Source organism: Conger conger, chromosome 13 (assembly GCF_963514075.1).
Source record: "Conger conger chromosome 13, fConCon1.1, whole genome shotgun sequence".
In the NCBI taxonomy this organism is placed as follows: Eukaryota; Metazoa; Chordata; class Actinopteri; order Anguilliformes; family Congridae; genus Conger; species Conger conger.
The window spans coordinates 33,897,419-33,910,230 of NC_083772.1; the positions used below are offsets into that span (position 1 = coordinate 33,897,419).

The window sequence follows — 12,812 nt, forward strand, 5'->3', positions numbered from 1 at the left end:
ATTACACTAGCCATCACATGGTTGAAATTGCCCTGATATGAGTGCTGATCGCTGCACTGTGTAGCTGTGTTCTGTTTACCAGCTGCTGTTCTCATTTTTTTAAATGCTAACTTTTTGTTCAGTTTTGCCTCCATTGGATATCCAACAATTTAATTAGCTCAATATATGACTATACACAAATACAGCAACACTAGATAGTTTGTGTCAGACACAAGGGGATCGTCTGACTTAACAAGCTTAGCTACCAGCGTATTTGCATAAATAACAATCTATGTCAGCGAATGGTTTGTGTAGTTAAAACTTATTTACTTGCAATATTATTTCCATATTTTCAAATAATTGTTAAGTATTCTGATTCTAAACATTGTAATGGATACCCATGGTGGTACTTTTATAAGGTTATACTGATCAGCTGATCACATTATGCAAAAATAAAGAACTCATGGGAGAACTCATATAGCGACATCTAGTACAACAAAAGAAGATAGCGTGACTAAGATTACTCATTTGTTCTGGTCAATCTTCCTAGAAGACTTGATAAGGAATTGATAGGGGTTGTGCAGAGGGCAAGTGAGCATCTCTATCATGTGTAATCTTTGGTTGAAAGTGGAAGAATGAGATGGCATTGCCAACAGTAATTCCGTTGGACTATTTTCAACTTTTGCAGAGTGTTTAGTCTTGATCACTTTTCCTCAAGATGCGATACAATTGCAATCACGATTATATTGTTTATATTTAGCTTTCTGTCAGCACATAGACCACACTAAACTGTTGCTACTTTTGAGCAAGTGTGAATGTTTGTATAAACAAATTAATGTTCACATTGAGGAAATAAACATGGGCATTGTGAAGAATCTATTTGGGCAATGTTTTTGTGGGAAATGTCTTGTGCTACACTTACAAATATGTACTTGACCGTGCTGGACAAGTTGCAAGCGTGTACCAACATTTGTGAATATTTATGCAAGCTAAGTTCAGTACTGTTTATACAACTGTATTACCCGGCTATACATACCAAATGTGCAATGAGATGACCACTGTAATGATAACATCTATAGTAACAACATTTGCATTTCAGTACAACAATAAATGACTTCTAGGCACTGCATCCGAATCGTGTATGCACTTTTACATTAGAATCCAATTGTTAGACCATGTTAGCTAGCTCATTACTGGTGTAAATAAAATATTCAATGTAAACAGATATCATTCATTATCCATTTCAGCCTCTGCAATGACAAATTGATTTTTAAAGTTGAGTGTGCGCCTGTCACATTGCTCAGAAGTGTGCTAGACCATCTTAAGAAGGCAGTAAGTAACTAATTATGACCACATTATCAACTGAAAGTTCAAATGATGCATTCTAATCACATATTTGTGATCGTACAAGGTTGTGCCAGGTCTGGAGTGATGACATTTGTGATGGTACAGCAGGCAGTGAAATGGTTAAGATAATTGCATTTCGTGAATGTTTCGTTTTGGGAAAGGTGTTCTTCATTATTGGGCATGACTTGTATTCCATCAAGGTGTATGCCAGCATTCTATGGAAACCTCTAACACATCTTACTTGTGGATTCAGGGGAAACTTCTCAGTCACCTCATGCCTGGATTCAACATGATAATATATTATTGTGTGCATTGCCATTATCTCATTGCAGGATCAATCATGGTGTTTATCTTTCAAGAGCAATTTCCCCTTTCATGAAACCCCGGTAATCACCATGGAATACAACTTCTCCACAACTAGAACATCTTCTTCCCTCAAAGTCACCCATGAATCTCAGTCATAACAACATACATTAGAACATTATGTTATTAGATCATAATAATCATAATAATTTTCAACATGTCCAGATCACAGTGTGCTCTTTCACATTATATTCCAGGCCTACAGAATTGAAGATTGCCAGAGGCAATATTAATGCTGGTGTATACAGGAGTATATATTTTGCATGGGTAGCCAGTCTAATCCCCTTCAAAGAAAACATCCACCTAAAATTAATACAATAATATCAATTCAGTTCTAAACTACAATGTTATATTGGAAGGTTCATTCAAATATACAAAATAGAAGCCAATAGAAGCTAGGCTTATTCTATTCTATTCTTGCATACAGGACAGTATTGATTATTCGTTAAAAACGGACAGATTTCCAGAGAGAACAAATTAACTGTCCTTGCTGCTTATGATATACAAAGACATTTCATTATATGAGGAGGGAAATCAAATAAAGAAAGAAAGAAAGTTTAATTCTGAACAATGGAGGAACTGATGTTATTTGTGAAAATGTAACAATGGCATGCTCATCATGCCTAACCCAAAATGGCTCCAACCTTCTCCACAGCCTGCAGGAACATTAATTAAATTCAAATTAAAACTGTAATTAATTTGAAAACTAATTATGACTTGACAATACTAAATAAGATGGCAGGGAGATATCGGATTAGCACAGGTTCCATAAGGTTCGATAAAGTGCCAGGTTTAAAGGGAGTTGAACAAAAGAAATTTAAGGATGAATGACGCCGTTTTCCGCAGACCTCTTTGCTACTGGAGGTGACAGATGCCATTGTTGGTACCCTGCTTCAAAAGTAATGAAAAGAATAGCTGTCTAGGCATTTCTCCAAATAAAGTTTTTTTTTCTTCTTTTTTAAAAAGATGATTAAGGTGATTGTAGTTTCATAGGGTACATGGTCTGAAAGATGCAACTCCACTTTCACATCTGTTAAATTTTTATTTGCCATACTAATGTTCCCTGCAGCGTCTGTTGCCCTTATCAAAATCACTGGAACAATGTTATCACTGCAAAAAAAAGAAAAAGAAAATTTACATTCAAATTGGTTTGAATTTGAAAAAAGCAAGACATTTGGGAAATGTGTCAAGAGATTAATAGATTTATCACCATTTCACATCATGGACAAAAGTCTCAAAATGCAAGTTCTGAAGCGTGACGTTAGAATATGGAAAAGTAATCTAAAAGAATGGCATTACAACCAGAGTATTTATGCGACCTTATAAAATGCAGTTAAGCGGACTATTCTTCCGTTTGCCATGAACAGACATTGCTGAGACACCTTAACCACCATGTATCCTGCAATTAAACAGCCCCTAGTGTATTTTAGAGAAATTTCTGAATTGAAATGGCACGGAGACAATAATGCACCCGCGGAGGCAACGGACAACATAAGAGCGCAGCTCGGCCCTGACGAAACCCGAAACGGTCATCGCTCGTCACGGGTGGTAGAGAGAGCAGGGTTATTGCGTTCCACACTCCACACTGGAAGAGATGCGCGTCGTATCAGTGGGCCGGCTGTCAGCCGGTGATGTATGTGCACATGACTTTCCACAGTCCGCCCGTGTTGCCCATTCATCAAACCCGAATTTGCAGGATCGCGGCGCTCTTTGACGTCCCTCGCTTTACCGTTTGACGAGAGGGATTTCTAGCCTCCTTGGTGAAATGAGCTACACACACCTGACACCCGCTCTGTCCTTCTAGCTGCCCCAGAAACAGAAAACATCCGACTCGCGGCTTCCGGTTCAGGGACTCATCTTTTCTGCTCACTCTAGATGACTTTAGCCTCACACCAAGACCATACCACGGTGCTCTATTTGCTGAATCACAGTCATCTTTGCTGCAGGACTGCACCAGATTACTTTACCGTCACCTTACACAGGTACATGTTTTAAGAGAACTTCTCGGGTTAGAATTGGGTCTTAGGGCTCAAATTTGGGTTTGGCAAGTTTAGGGTTGGAAAAATAGTGCTAGGGCTGAGAAAAGAGTAGGGCTGTGTTCAGGAACTTGAGAAAAGGTTAGAACAAGGGTTAGTTGTTTAAGTGCCAAAGGTTTTTCACTATGAGTTTCACACGTAACCCGATAACAAATTACTGTATATGCAATTATTTTCATTGAAATGCTGTATTCAAGATAAATGAAAGTAAACACTTTATTTTGTATTTCTTTTATTGAGTCAATAATAGTTGTTTTAGCAAGCTCTTTAGCAAACAATTAGGGTTTTAGGGTTTAGTTAGGGTTCAGCCAAGGTTAGGGTTAAGAATACGGTTAGTGTTAAGCGTGAAGTAGAATTTTGTGTTTCGTAACTAGAATTATGCTTGGATATTTCACTTTTGGAGGCAACAATTGACCTTTTGAATGTTTATATTGTTTGGGTGAAATCCATTTTCCAAAAATGAATTTGCATTAATTTAAAATATTTCATTGTTTTCAGTGTATTTTATGTTGTTTCACACCTATCTTAATGTAAATATTACATTTAAATTCAGAGTATGAGGCAGCGGGAATCTGTAAAGCACTATAAGCCAAGGTTTTGCAGTACCCAGTGTGTTTCAGGCTTAAAGTTAATCACCTCTCGAAGACATTACAAACAGCACTTAACACTACCTCTCAAATGAAGAAATGAGGGATTATGCTTGCCAAGGTACAATTTCTTACTTTGAAAAATGTTTACTGAAATCACGACTAGAGACAGTGTAAGACCAAAGTGCAAAGTGCACTAGTTTCAATATCTGTGGCTTTGTGGAGGGAATTTTATGTGTGTAACCATTTTACCATAATACTCACTTGAAAACAAACGTGAGATCTAGTCATGTTAGGCGGTGTCTGATTTGGAGACTTTCTGTCCCCAAGATGCAACAATTTGTAAATCTGTAACTGTGACTGTCACCGTCTCCCTCCCTGTGAATAGGGACAAGACGCACTTCCGGTCAAGTCTACCTCTGTTAGTGGCTCAACACATCTGTATTATTGTCTTAATAGCAGAAAGTGATTTGTTTGTTTGTTTATTTAACCTTCTCTTGACCTGCACTGCGTAGTGGAAAATGTAATCCAGTACTGATTACAAATGCATTTAATTATCTAATCAGTGGGATTACTCCATAAGAAAGTTGAAATCTAATCAGATTTTAGAAGTGTTCTTCACAGGATGCTTCACTGAACTTTAAGGCAAACAGTGCTCAGACACAAATCATTGACCCCATTGCCATGTACCTGACTTGACCTGTTCTCTTCCTCACTCATTGTGATTCCCTGAACTGGAGGTTTGATCAACCCCCCTGCAAAATTGAGGTTTTATTGTTGTTGTTTTTCATCTCTTTAAGTCAGAAGTTAATAAAGGGCTTTCAGCCGTCAAACCTCTTGGCTTTTGTGTTTGGCGACGCCATTGTCATCTTTCCCGGAAACATTAAACGGCAAGAGAGCCCGTGAAAACCGTCACTGTCAAAATGCGTCAAGAGACAATAGAGCTCACATTTATGAGTTCTCCACTTAAAACACAACATTCTCCAAAGGGCTCTTTACAGTATGTTCAAAACAATAGATAACATACTGATATGTAATTTAAATGTCATACTTCCTGGGTGTTATTCATTCTGAGTGATGATAAGTATTATTACATCAATCATAAAAAAAAAACCCAAAAAAACCCATAAAAGTGGAATTACGAGAGAAATAGCAGAGAGCTACACTCCAAAAAGATTTCCAACTGGGACCAAACAAATAAATCACCCCTTTTACATGCCAGGCCTTTGTAAAGCATTTGTTGGTGTGTCAAAATACTCCTGTTTGAAAAGCCCATGAATATATCTGGGATTAATTCGATTTTTCATGCAATTTGAGTATCAGCTGACAGAAATGAAACCTTATAGAAGAAATGGTACTCATGGAACTTTATTTTTTATTTTTTGTTCTTATCTTTATTATTTTTTTAAAGCATTTTTTGAACTGACACCAAACCTTTCTGGTCATGTTTACAAAATTATTACTCATTGTCGTCCACATCACAGATCAATCATCTTGTTTTCTTGTCCTTTTGCAATGCCCGTGTGGAAAAATAGCGTTGAGTGTGTGTCATAGACCTATTATCACCTGCACTGGGCTTTTAGGAGTTCCTCTGCGTTCTTTATTTTCGTACTGGAGCAGCTTGAGTATTGAGAGCCATATGGTTTCGTGACCGAGTCTGGAGTGAGTGGTGTGGATGTGTCATTTAGGGACACTGTGGATGAGTGTCGTCTGATGGAGAATCTCATTTCCGTCTTATCTCTGGCCTCTGAAGCCACGGTGGCAGAACCAAGCAGATGTCATCAGCAGAAATTGATTCCCGAAGAAGCTGGGAACTGAAGTATTGGTAACCTTTCACAGCCTGAGTCAGGTAATGCCAGCCCATTGGAAAAATGATTAGGTAGATTACACTGAATCGCAATGGCATATACCATTTACCACACCATAAAGATTCGCAATATTAGATTGACAGGAGGAGCAAGCTATCAAAAAACCATGATCCACTGTTAGTCATTGGTGGCGCTTCAATGTGTTGTTTTACCATGTCTGATTTTCTTGAATGTGAATGTTATTTAAAGTGTTTCTGTAATTCCAGAGAGCAATGACTCGGAATAGGGCACAGCTAAGAACATAAAATGCTAAAATGTACAGTAACTGTCACTCATAAAGGTTCAGTCAGCACAATTTAAAGACAGCAACCCACATTTTAAAATATTTATGATGACATAAGTCACACCAACATGCTCTGCACATTTTCTGAGACTACCCTCAACTAAAAAAAAAAAAGGACAGTTCATGTCAAACTAGCAGGCAGCATAAAATAAAAATTATCAAGAAAATGACTGACATTTTGTGAAAATCTCAGATATACTGAGAAAGGCACCTACATCTATTTTTAATCAGGACTTTTAATGATCTCACAGTGTAGAAGTTTAATACAGGTGATCAATCACAATCAATCAATTAACTAAATAAACAAGAAAAACACCCACACATTCACTCTCAATTTCCCCAGTATTCTAATAACAATGAACAGAAGATAAAAATAATCATTAAAATGCAGTAATTAAATAAATGTAATTAAGTGTATCCTAGTGAAGTGGTAAGATGTATCAAGTGAGTATTATGCAAAATAGCAACACACATAATTACTGTAGGCATATATATATATCTTAAAAATCAATAAGGAACAACATAATGTAGAGTTTGTTTTAGCTAAAATACTGTACATATAAAATATTCACCCACAAAAAAAGAGACCATTCCAGAAATATGCAGCATATTACAAAAAAGTAAGAAATAGAACAAAAACACCATTGGTATTGTAGTTGATATATGAGGGATTTACTATCCTGGGTGATTTCCATTTCTAGGGACAAGCAACATTGCACCTTTGTACTTCATAAATATGTAATTAATTAAATGTATGGAATATGTATACAAGGATTCAATGTTCCAAGGCGGATTTACATTTTGCAGACCGAGAGATTTATGTATTCCACATAAATATCAAAGCAAATATGTGCAAGTCTCCCATTTAGTTGAAAATCTGTACTAAACCAGCCATCAGATGTTGTTCAGTAAGCACGATATTCAGTTTTATAAATTGCACCACGGTGCAAAACAAAAGTCAGTTCAAATGGTCTGTGGAAACCAATTGCCTTCAGCCATTTCAGTAGGGCAACTTAATCCATGCATGTGTTCACGCACAGATTTTTATAAAACATGTTCTTGAATTGGCAGTGATACACAATTTTTATTGTAATCAAACAATTCACATGTAATTAAAATGCATTTTCCCCAGATTATTAAAAGGGTATTTTAAACCTTTTGGTTTTACCATATAGGAATTGCAGCACTGTATACATAGTGCCCCTCATTTCAGGGACCATAATGTTTGGGACAAAAGGTTTACAGGCTTTGTGAATTGCTTCGTGCAGGCATAAGAGAGCTTTCAGTGCCTAGTCTTGATTCTCGGCTTTTGATTGGCTTTGGAGTCGTTTGTCAAAACGAGGGCCAGAGCTGTGCCAGAAATGAAAGACAAGGTAGCCATGTAACTGAGAAATAATAAAAAAACTGTCAGCGACATAGGCCAAACCTTCACCTGACCAAAATCAACTGTTCGAAAGCTCATGAAGGAGAAATTCAGCATTGGTGATCACAGAAATTGCAAAGAGGCTGGTAGGCCAAGGATGATCTCAACAGTTTGCTAAGTAGTAGGAAAAAGGACAGCATGGCTGCAGCACACAGAACTGACCAACATAGACTGAACCCCATTTTACACTGCAGACCACAATTTAAACCTCTGTTTGCTTTTAATCCAGTCCTATGTACCACATAGTTTATGGATATAAACCACAGACAGGTAAAGTCGTAAGTAACTATTGTTTGATGTTCGTTTGGCACATTGGCAACAAAATGTTTCCCAGAAACTAGGGCCTTTTTTATCATATAAATATAAAATCTCTTGAAAACTAATCTATGAGAATAGCATGAAAAATGTGAACAAAATATAAAAACCTTTTAAACATTTATTTTACCAGGAGACCCCATTGAGATGAGCATCTCTTTTTCAAGAGGGGAAAAAGTAATATATACCGTACATAGTACACAAACAAAATGACAAGACAGATTAATGGAAACAGACAAGCGTGCTGCTGGTTCCTGATTTGCGGGAGACTTCTGCCAACTCACAGGCAGGTCCCAACTGACTACAGTAGCCAGTAAAGTAACCAAAACCTTATGTTCATTCCTAATTGCATTGTTTCTATAAATGTTTTTGCTGGATGCAATGTGAAGTTATTTTAGGTTACTGTGAGGAAGACATATTTAAACAAATGTCTAAAGACATTAAATCTAAGTGTTACTTCTTCACATAATTTGTGAGTTCCAAACTCTGTTGGGACTTGGGGTTTTTTTGTCCTCCAGTTCTTTTCCAGTTATTTTGTTATAGTTTAAGTGACATCACTTAGATCTGAGGCAAATATTAGCTATTATTCCCAGCTGGGTTAAACGTATTGTATGGGAAAGTGCAATCTCCGTATATTTCTCAAGATAAGAGACAAGAGTGTCTCCGAAATGCTGACAAGGAATAAAAGGTAACTGGATTTAAAAAAACACAACTAACCATTTAATTGTGAAGCCTATTGTTTTATTGAAATTTTTATTAACATTTAGTGGTTTTGAATGATTTAATCAGTAAAGTCTTTCTTACAATGGTGGGACTCAATTGGTTTGTGGCAGTCAGTGTTGAATCTGCTGGGGTACCTCACTGCTCCCAGATCAGCACCCCCAAGCTACTCAGCAGACCGTTTCCAGTGACCATTTGTTGTCAGGTTAGCTGTTGTAGTCAGCTGTAGTGAGGTTAGCTGTTGCCTCTCCTCTGGTTAGTGCTAGCTGTCCTGTAGTATGCTGTGAGATGTGCAATATGGAATATAGTCTCTGCATCCCAGGTAAATACTGGGAGTGTTGTGCTCCCTGCATGGGTGTGGGTGGCATAGAGGACTGCAGAAGGAAACGCAAAAATATATTTGTCTAAATACCGTTGTGACTTTATCATCAGGTGACCACTGACTTGACCTCTGGTTTGTGAACGTCCATCTACTAACCTGCAGAAGAACGGCTGTCAGGTGATCAGACAAGCTATAAAAACTCACACCGCATATACATTTGAACATTAATATCTTTTATTAAGACAAGAACTCTTTTGTTTTTTTTGTTTTTTTGTAAAAATGTCTTTTTATGAACCAATACAAAATGTGTATGGGAACATGTGGATAGTGTTTCATTAATACACAGTAACATTGCCCAAGTACAGCAGAAAGACAAAAAAATCGACCTAAAAACAACTGGAGTGATGAAAGACCAAACTTCCTGGGCATTAGATGCCATCACAAACCGAGAACTTTCCAGATAATGCGTTTTTTACATGATTGTTGCACAGCAAGTTTGCTCTTTTCTGTGTCTTTTTTTTTAACAAATTGAGTATTCTTTCTTTGTGAACTAGGCCTATACAAAGTAATACTTAACATTTAAAACAGTGCACTGTATTTTAATAACACATAAAACATGTACAAAAAAAATAAAAACTGAGAATTCGCCACGTGTTTCTTCAATTTGTTTTTTAAACTGTTGTTGTTTTTTTTTCTCGCTTATGAACGTCTTTAATAATATGTGGGGTGGTGGGGGCTAAACTTTGCATTCTACCTGAGATGCAAAACATACCATTCAAAACGCATGAACCTGAGACAGGGAAGAAATGAACTAGTGTCAGAGAAATCAAAAACACGCAGGGCTGTCACACCACCACTTAAGCTGTACCCTGAAAAACAGGATTGCTAAAGTAAAGAAATGAAGAAAAAATACACAACAATATTAAATTCAAGGCCAATTGTATACTTAAATTCATATTGATTTGCCCGTCAGGAGGCAGCCTGTTTCATTGTACTTGTTAGTTCTTGTAGTTTTGAAGCCGTGTTTCGCTTCTCATTTTGCCAGTAACACTAAAATCTTCTGATCTTCCGATAAATGCTATGTTTCTGAGTATAATATGCTAAAATATTTCTCTCCTTTTTAATATCCATCTTATTTTTTTTCAAAAAAGGCCCCAAATGTGGTTACAAAACCACAAAAACAACAAAAGAACACCGGTAAGACCGGTAAACATACTGAATACGGTCAAATGAAAATGCATACTGGCCCAGCCTGCAATGTCTGCTGATAAACTGATAAACCCACCGTTTTATAATGCCTACGTTAAAATCATGATGTGTTCAGCGGAGTACAAAGTCTGAATATCCAGTTTAAATAGAAGATGCCACAGTTTTGTCACACCCAAGCTAAATGCTGCTGACAATAAAATACAAGTCACATCATCTTAAATCATTAAGTGAAGGTACTGAAAACTCCGGACCTTCAGTTCTACGTTATTTGCGTTCTGTGTTACACGTGACTAGAGAAAACCAAAACATGATGCGCGCGCTTCTTAACGCTTCTTTAATCTCGCCTCCCACCTCTGAGCATCAAAGCGTCTCGTCGCCCGGCTCTCCAAATGAACGCTGAAAGTTGAAAGCCATTGTCGTCGGATAATTTAAGGCAGTGCCTGTTCCTCCTTTTCTAATTAAAGTTATCAAACATCAGTGCTTCCTTTTCGCAGTCTTACTGATTATTTGAATGTTATTAACCCCCATGCCACCTTCGCGGAGAGAGACTCTCAGGGGCCGGGGGGAATTGTGGGATATGCACCACTGAAATCTCGAGACTCGCTTTTCTGATTCGACAATGCTTTGGAGCGTAGTAAAGTTGTATATAAAATAATAATAATAAATAAAAAAAAGAGGAAATAATAGCTCTGTTCACATGCTACAAAAATGCTGCAGAAAGCACTGCCAGTTGATTTGTATGATTAGCTATGGTTATTATTTTAGAGTATTTTATGGGGAAGGAGAAGGGGCAAAACAACACAGGCATGTGGATATATAAAGGATGCTGATGGGAGCAGCCGGTATGTAGTTGGTAGTGAGTATGTGAAGGAAGTCGTTGGTGTTGGTTTTCCTTGTGGTTGCTCGACGCAGCTTGGCCTGTCACACCACAGCCAGAACCCAGGACCGCGACCGAGCGGGGTTGTCAGCCCCACTGGGAGCTCAGAGAGGCTAGACCGGGACCATAGATTCACCCCACTCGGTCTCAGAAGACTCTTGCCCAAACCCTTTATGGGCTGGTTGGAAGGGAGGTGTGTGGGGGTGAGCGAGCAGAGTTGGAATGGATGTGACCCCGTCTCCTACGTCACACTCCCACACTATGCAAACAAAATAATGTTTGTATTTATTATTTTACTTTAAGTTTCGGGGTCACACAGGGTGTTCAGGCTCACAAGCTGCTGTCTGTGGAGAAACTATGAAAAACACAAGCCGTCCATTAATATAAAGTTACTGGAAGCCTCTGGACCAGTATAACTAACTGATTGTATTGTAATTGTGTGGCCTGCAAAATATTGTTGGACTCTATTTGCAATTGGTAAAATTCTAAATGAATTTCCACGGGCACAGTGGTACCATGTATCCACTGTACCTGGTAGGTGTAGCATGCATAATATTAACAGGACAAATGCTACAGTAAATCTGGGAAAGGGATTTGCCAACTGGATTCGTTTAAATTTTACCTGGAACTTTATAACGTCTATTTCGAGCCCAAGGGTTTTTTTTCTTAGTGAATCTGCACTTTAGAATTTAACAGCTGTACGACGTTATAAAATCATGGCAATACTTTGTCATCAGACCTCAGCTGTAGAAGTGAAATACGAGAACATTGCATGCGAGTAGATAATATTTACTGCGTTTACCACATACTTGTATGTCCCATTCACAGCTTTGAATGTTGACTAATTAAAATAGGTTGTAGCAATGTACAATATTTAAGCATGTACATTCTGCAGTGTTTTGGCTCTCAAAGAATTATCTGGAAAAAAAGCCTTAAAAACTAGCATTTAAAAAAATAAATTATATAAAATAACCTATCGCTTGTGTCTAAAAACACATCCCTCTCCGAATGACTCGAGTGTTATATAATTTGAGATTAAAAAGACAAAATTAAACTAGAATTACTTCTGAGAATATATAAAGGCTTTGAAGCTCCTTTTTGAGTTCTTTATCATGCTGAATATATTCAAGTATCATAAAATCTGCAGATCCTTTGAAGTAAGGAATTCAACAAAACAGCATCCTTCATATGTTGTAGTGCAGTCTATACACTATATGTGAACCTGTGCTGTCATATTTGTGCAGTGTTTTGGCAATCCAAGGTTTCGTGATTGAAATCAATGAGCACAACTTTGAATGAGTCTACCATTTAGAAAGTGTACATGTAGTGTAAAGAGATATATTTACGAACGGAATGCAAGGATGCAAGTCACAACACAAACTGACTGCTCACAAGCCCTAGCTGACACAAATATATGTGTGTAGTATGTGTGTGTGTAGTGTGCAATATATATATATAACAGAGAACCCCAGTGTAACTGAAG

At 37.5% G+C, this 12,812-nt stretch overlaps 1 protein-coding gene across 4 annotated transcripts in view; it reads right to left on the reverse strand.

Annotated features, from left to right (window-relative positions):
- LOC133108659 (cell adhesion molecule 1-like) overlaps window positions 1-12,812 on the reverse strand; it is a 397,533-nt gene that overhangs the window by 84,403 nt on the left and 300,318 nt on the right. The gene's annotated exons all lie outside the window — the stretch shown is intronic.